The sequence below is a fragment of the Petaurus breviceps genome, unplaced genomic scaffold (assembly GCF_028583685.1).
Source record: "Petaurus breviceps papuanus isolate PSGF00001 unplaced genomic scaffold, PetGlider_PUasm1.0 37, whole genome shotgun sequence".
Taxonomy (NCBI): Eukaryota; Metazoa; Chordata; class Mammalia; order Diprotodontia; family Petauridae; genus Petaurus; species Petaurus breviceps.
Window position 1 is genome coordinate 36655393 of NW_027186296.1, and position 8009 is coordinate 36663401.

The 8009-nt window shown below is 39.7% G+C and overlaps 1 long non-coding RNA gene across 1 annotated transcript; it reads left to right on the forward strand.

Moving 5' to 3' along the window:
- The first annotated feature begins 128 nt into the window (after positions 1-128).
- Positions 129-1708, forward strand: LOC138168528 (uncharacterized). The gene is made up of 2 exons (XR_011170121.1): positions 129-180; positions 322-1708. It is a non-coding gene; the product is annotated as an uncharacterized lncRNA (long non-coding RNA).
- Positions 1709-8009: the final 6301 nt, after the last annotated feature.

Genomic DNA, 8009 nt, shown 5'->3' on the forward strand with positions numbered 1-8009 from the left:
CCCTCTGTATGCACCGTCCCCCCCCCCCCCCCGGTGAAACGCACGCCGCACTCCGAGCTGCATCCAATCAGAGCTGCAGCAGTGAGCGCGTCATCCTGTTCTTCCCCAGTGATTTGCTTGCTGGCGCCATTGAGAGCAGTGCCGCGGAGGAGAGCTGAGGCAGGACAACATAAAAACCCGGTATGTAAGCGGGAGTGAGGGGGCATGATGGAGGATAAAAAGGGCATGATGGAGGAAAAAAGAAGAACTCAGGGGGCATGATGGAGTGAAAAGAAGGACTGATGGTCATAATTTTATTATTCTGTCTGTTTTGACCCCCAGACATGAGTACAAAAAGGAAGAGCTACCGTATACTGTTGAGTATAAGAAAGCAATTGTAGAGGAGTCACATGGCAAGAATCTTGCAGTTTTCTGTAAAGAAAAACTTTTGGATCTTTGAATGGTCAGAAAATGGAGAGCAGATTATAATAACCTCAATCAACAGGTGGATGAGGGAAAAGGGAAAAAGTGCAGGTCTGGATCAGGTCAGCAGCCCTTATATCCTGACTTGGAGATCCTCATTGGTGAATGGATTGCTGACAGGAAAGCAAAGGCCTTGGTTGTGCACAGGGCTGATATTCAAGCATTTGCCCTTTCAATGGCACCAGAGTTTGAAATGGTCTCAGAAGGATTCAAAGCATCACAACACTGGTTGGACGGTTTCCTTCAATGGTATGAACTGTTCCTAAGAAGATCAACAACACTGTTTAAGCTGGAAGATGCTGAAGTTATTAAACGTGCACTTGCATTCAAGTCCTTTATTGATAGGATCGACATTTCCAAGTACCAAACCTGCAATATGATTGCTATGGATGAAACTGAAGTGTTTATGGGACAAGGATCTCAAACAACAATTCATCACAGGGGTGCAACATCAATCTACATTCCCACCACTGGCTATGAAAGTGCACGGGTCACCTGTGTTTTGGCAATTCGTTTGGATGGAAAGAAAGCCACACCTCTAATCATCAGTAAGGGCAAGAAAGATAAGATTGAACGTGTATCTGGCATTACGTTCTTGAAACCGAAAAAGCCTGGTGTACACAAGCCGTTATAAGAAAGTGGGTTGATTTAATGCTGCCACTTGTTATGCGAGGTAACCAAAGAGGTCTGATAGTCTGGGATTCAGCCAGCACTCACCGCGCTAAAGAAATGAAGAACTTCCTTGCAGCGAGAAGAATAGATCAAGTAATGATTCCTGCAGGAATGACTGCCTATCTCCAGACCCTTGATACTGCAATAAACAAGCCATTCAAGGACCATTTGCGCATGGAAGTCAATGACTACATTGAAAACAGAATGGAAAGAAATCAGCGTGGAAACTTTATGAAGCCCTGTCTGCAAGAAGTCGTGACTTGGGTGAAGAAGTCATGGGATAAAATTACTGACAGCTGTGTCGCCAAGGCACTATGAGCAGGTTACCTGGACAAGACATATTCATTTAAAGAGAGCTATATTGCTGGACATGACAGATTGGGTCCACTTCTTCTGAAGGAAATGGAGGCGCAAGACATCCAGGACGGAATTCAGGGTATGGACACTTATGACAATGTTGTTGAAGAAGATGACATGATCATTATTGAATAAAGGTACATTTTTTTGTTCACATTTACCTGTTTATTAAAATTGCTGTCAATGTTCATTAAAATAAGCCCTCCCCTGAAAATAAGCCCTCTGGTGTTTTTCTGTCCAAAAAAAATAATAAGACAGTGTCTTATTATTGGGGAAACATGGGGTAGTTCAATTGTACATAGTTATTTGTATGTTGTCTTCCCCATTAGATTCTGAGTTCCTTGAGGGCAGGGACTATCTATTGTCTCTTTTTGTATTTCCAATGCTTAGCTATATACATATATATATATATATATATGTATATGCTATATACCAGGGTATATAGGAGGTGATCAATAAGTGCTTATTAAATGACTGACTTGGTCTTAAAATCTTGGATCGTCAGACCCACCAGCAATGACCAGCTTAGCTGTACTCTGTCCTGTATCTTAGACTTAATAGGAAGTATCCATAGACCATGCCAGGCACCCAGGGAAATATAGATCTGCCAAATGAATGAATCAAATAACACAACAGATAGAGGGGAAGGAAATCTCCAACCCCTCATGGACGGGTTGTTGCTAGCTTCTCCGAGTTTTACCTGTTCATTTACTTCCCCACTCTCTCACACACTACACTATGATGGGCAAAAAGAGGGACTGATCTAACCAGATTATACCAGTTCTGAAGGCAATGCACAGTTTGCTTAAATATTATTTCCTTATTAGCTATAGGTAGATCTCTGGATACTTATCTATGATGCTTGGCATCAACCATGTTCCTCTGCTCCCACACTGATTACTAGCAATGTTGATAGTATATAGGGACCACAAGAGAGACTATTTTAAGTTGGCATTGTCCCAGAAAATCCTGTACATATGGTTGCCACATGGCAGACTCGAAATAGTTTTAATTGTCCTTCTTTGGAATCACTCCAACTGTATAAAGTGTGTGTGTGTGTGTGTGTGTGTGTGTGTGTGTGTGTGTGCGTGTGTGTGTGCTTATTTTAAAGGAACAACTTCCATAACTGTGGATGGACCCTATCAGAGGTATGGACCTATCATATTTGGTTATAGCCCAACAGTATTGATGGAACATGTTTTGTGTGGGCAAGAAAGATAGGGGATAGAGAGAGAAAGGAATTACAAGTGGTATGCTCAGGCCTGTTATATAAAAAAGTATCTACCTTCTTCTCTTTTTCTTAGTACAAGCTATTCCTGAGTCCCAGGTTAAATGTCAGAACCAGGCTAGGAAAGTGGAAGTAATTCAAAAGATTCCTTTAGCATCATAGATGCTCAAACTGAATTTATTTGGTTACTGTAGTTGACTCTTTATGTATCACCACGGTATCTATCAATGAGCATTTATGAAATGTCTAATATGTCCTAGAGTACTATGCTAAATGCAGGGGATATGAATGGAAAAATGAGATGATTCTTGTCTGCAAGAAGCTTACACTCTACTGATTCACAGATAAAAAAATACAGTATATATATAAAAATGAATACAAGGTGTTTGGGGATGGGGACCACTAAAGTTGGGGAATTAGGAAAGGACTCTTGAAGGAAGTAGCATTTGAATCTTGAAGGATTCTGGGGATTACAAGATGCAAAGTTGTGCAGAGGGGGAGAATTCTAGGCATGGGAGCTAGTCTTTTCAAAGGCACAGAGACAGGAGATGGCATGTTATGTATGGGGAACCCCAATCTGACTAGTTTGGTTAGATAGTACAATGTATAAAGAAGAGTAATGTATAATTAGGTTGGAAATACAGTGGGATTGTCAAAGGCTTTAAATGTCAAACAAAAGAATTTGTTTTTATCCCATGGCAAAGGAGAAACATTGAAGCTCCTTAAGCATGGAAGCAATATAGCCAGAAAGTTTAGCATTTCAAAGGATTTTTTTAAAAGCTGAGATCTCCCTAAGGTGATCTAACCAGAGGGTCTTTCTAATAATATACAAACCACATGACATACTAATCTAACCAGGACACAGGAAGATGCTGATATCTTTAGTCTACCTCATTATTGCCTCCTGTGTCCCAATCTTTATCTGACTTGCAAAAAGAAGCTTCATGGGTAAATGTCCCCCAAAGATCGACTCTTTCCAGATATTAATAATATGAGCAAGAGAAGGCCTGCAGATCTTAGTGATTATTCAGTCAGAGATAGACAAAAGGAACTTCAGACCCAATTATGTGTGGTTTGGATAAGGCTGAGCTCAGGGGTTACTTCCATCTAGAATGTACTCCTTCCTTGTCTCCGAATAGCAATCAGTTACTCTAGCTCTCTCTATTTTCATGTATCTCCATGACTACAAAAGGAGTCTGTTCTAACTAACTTACACCATTGATCATTATTTCTTCATTGTTCCATTAATCCCCTCTTCTGATATTCCTCACTTGGTGGTCATTTCCAAGGTGACCCTTTCTTTGAATTCAATAAAACTGGTCTTCCAATGATGTACTTACAGTCTCATATTGGGTCTCTAACTTGGTGAGATCTGCCATAGCTTCTGATCCAAAGTCATAGCCTTTGAGAATCCAGTCATTTCCAGTCTAGTCCCACCCCAGGGACCTATTCATCACTATGGGGAGTAAATCTGTTAAACTAGATTGCATCGATTCATACAGACCATGTTCATAGGATCACAGAATCATAGATATAGAGCTGGGAGGAATGTGTTTGCTAGAGCCAGCTAAAATGGCATCAGAAGAGCTCATTTAGCATTTGTGCCTTGGAGATGGGCAAATGCTACAAATCAGGTTTAGCTTTATTGTTTTGTTGTTTATCTAGATTTAAGAAAATAATTGTCACAGACACATTTTTTTTCAAATCTGGAAAGCCAGTTGTTAAACATTTATCAGCTCATCCCTGGATCTTAGAGTTAATTTAGTCCAATCCCCTTATTTTACAGATGAGGAAACTGAGGCTTAGAGGGTTGAAGTAATTTGCCCAAAGTCACACAGATTAAGTAAGGGCAGAGCTGGGCTGGGATTCATGTCCTGTGGCTCCAAGTTCAGGGTTATTTATGCTTCATCATAACCTCTTTTCTAAGTTTCTAAAGCACACCTCCTCCATCACATCCTCTACCTCTGTATCCTAGAACAGATTCTGTTGTTTTCTAATCATTTCATGTGTGCTGACCTCTTCACACCTGACTAGAGTATAGGTTCTTTAAAGTCATGAACTGCCACATCTTCAAACTCAGGACTAACAGTTAAGGAGACTTTGGTTCTTGTCTAGTCCCGGCTCTGCTATGAAGTCATTATGGGATTTTAAGTAACTGTCTTCTCTCCTTTCCCAAGTATATTTTGTGTACACTTAACTATGTACATGTTATTACCCCTCATAGAATGTACGTGCTCTGAAGATAGAGACTATTTAGTTTTGTCTTTGGATCCCCCTGTGCCTAGCCCAATGTCTGGTTTATATATAAGAAATGCTTGTTAGCTGATAAATTTTCCCTCTCTGGGCCTGAGTTTCTTTATCTGTCAAATGACAAGATTGAGTTCAATGCTATCTAAGGGTCCCCCCAGGCTTATATTCCAAGGTTCTCCTTTTCTTGAAGTCCAATCCTCCCCACTTGGGACCAAGTGATAGTTGGACTCCCACTATATCTCCAATAAATACTTGTTGACTTCACCCAACTTGAATGTGCTCAGCATGTAGTAGGATTGGTGAATCCCAGAGAAGCCCCTCCCAGTCCAGATGAATTGGCAGGGACTCTATGTCACCATAAGCCCCCCCCCCCACCACCCAGGACTGAGACAGCTGGATCCTGCTAGAACATTTTCTCTCCCCTGAGTGAGAGGAACATTTTGAGTAAACTTTAAGTAGGCCACACTTTCTTTTTCTTTTTTTAAATAAGCACTCCCGCTGGCAAATTTCAGCCCTCGCCCTCACAGGACGAATGTATTCCAGAAATCGATGTCAGAGCATCTTTTGTAATCCTAAGGGGAAAAGAGAGAAAGAGAGGGGTGAGGGGGTGGAGAGGTGGTGGAGAAAGGATGACAGACAGACTGACAGAGAGGGAGGGGGGAGAGAGAAAGAAATAGGGAGAAGGAGGGAGAGAGATAGTGCTTCTATTTATCTGGATGTTTGACATCCAGAGAAGGAATATTATTGTTTCACCAGTCAAATACTGGGGCTCTGCTGAAAAATATTTTCCATCTGCAGGAGAGAAATCAAATGCTTTTGAGAGCAGCAGCCAATACATGCAGACTGAGGGCAGCGTGTCAGAGGCCCATTTCCCCCAAGCGCCAAGTTTCCCACTGAATATGCTGAAAAGGATCAGTCTAATGCCTGGTACTGAGGCTGTGGTTGTTAGTTTCTCCCCTAGTTCTTGTGTACTTCTCATGTCCTTGAAATAATTCTCTCCTCTGCTCCAACAAGCCAAATAACTTGAAGTTTGTAGGGAGGGGGGAAAGGAAGAATAAGGTTAAGTTGCACTGTGCTAACCTGAGGCAAGACTTCTCAAGCTGGCCTGTAGCAGAAAGACTCATTTGCCTTGGTGCATATGCCTTTTTCAGTGATGGAATTGTAGATTTACCTGAAAAGAGAATTGGGAACTATCTCTGAGATTATCTCCCTGATTCTAGATAGGACAGTCACCAAATCAACCTTTCTTTTAGAGGTCCCTGGGGAAGAAGATTCTATGGCTTGGTTTTACTATTCCATTCCATTTTAGTCCAATTTGATTCAATAAATATTTATTAAGTACACAGTGTATTGCACTGTATTGGGCACTAGGAAGACAAAGGAGAAAAATTATATAACCTCTGTTGTCAAGGAGTTTACACTCTAAGAAGCATAGGATTTAAAGCTGGAAGACATAAAACAGAGGTTCTTAACCTGGGGCCCATGGATAGATTTCAGGAGGTCTTTGAACTTGTATTGGAAAAAAAATCTTTATTTTCACTAACTTCTAAATGAAATTTGTCATTTCCTTCCACTTATTTAATAACATTTTGAAAAGGATTAATAGCTTTCACCAAACTGCTAAAGGGGTACATTACACACATGCAAAAAAATTACAATCCCTGGCTTAGGGGAAATTTAGTACAATCCCCTCATTTGGTAGATGATACAACAATTAATACCCTTACTACGCAAATCTGAGAAAGAAAACCCTCTCACAAATTCCTTTTTATGAAATGATTATAGTCTTATATCCAAACCAGGGAAGGATAAAGCAAAGAAGGAGAACTATAGACCAAGATCATTCATGAATATGAATTCAAAAATTTATATCTTTCTATCTATCATACATTAAGAGAAGTCATAGCATAGCAGAAGGAGCACTGTGCCCAGAATCAAAAGAACTGGCAGTCCCAGCTCTATCAGTGATGAACTTGAAAGCCTCAGTTTCCTGATCTGTAAAATGTGGATAAATAATACCTTTACTACCTAACCTACTTGGTGTGTTGTGAAACTCAAATTAAATAATGAATGAGAAAATAATCAATGGACTAATAAACATGTATCAAACACCTATACTGTGTTAGATCCTAGGGGTTGAAATAAAGAATGAAATAGCACCTACCTTTAAGGATCTTATGTTCTAACAGTGAGACAACAGGTACATACATAAGTACATACATCAGAGTAAAGATGAAGAGAATAAATACAAGGTCATTAAAATAAAAGATAGAAAGAAAGGTCACTAGTAGATGGGGGAGGGAATCAGGAGAAGTCTATTGTAGAAGATTGTGCTTGAGTTGCATCATGAAGGAAGAGAACGATTCTATGAAGAGTTGAGGAGGAGTGCATTCTAGGTATGGGAGACAGTCAGTGAATGCAAAGGTATGACTTTAGGAGATCAAATAACATTGGTAAGAAGGAAGAAAGCCAATTTGGCTAGGTTGCACAGAGCAGGAAGCCGAATAATGTACAATGAGGCTGGAAAGATGTTGGGAGGGGGAGATTGGGAGAAACTTTTAAGAGCTAAAGAGAGGTGTGGTATATGAATGTAATGAAATACTATTATTTATTGTTCTATAAGAAATGACAAGCAGGTAGTTTTCAGAAAAAAACCCAGAAAGGCTTTCATGAACTGATGCAAAATAAGTGAGCAGAACCAGGAAAACACTGTACACAGTAACAGCAACATTGTGTGATGATCAGTTGTGAATAACTCAGCTCTTCTCAGCAATACAATGATCTAAGACAATTCTAAAGGACTCATGATGGAAAATACTGTTCATATCCAGAGAAAGAACTGATGGAATCTGAATGCAGATCAAAGTATACTATTTTTTATTTTATTTCTTTCCTTTTGGTATGTTTCTTCCTTTATAACATGACTAATATGGAAATATGCTTTACATGATTATATATAATATACAGATATGTATGTATATATTTGTTGAATATATACATACATATATACATAATATACATATATTATACATACTATATA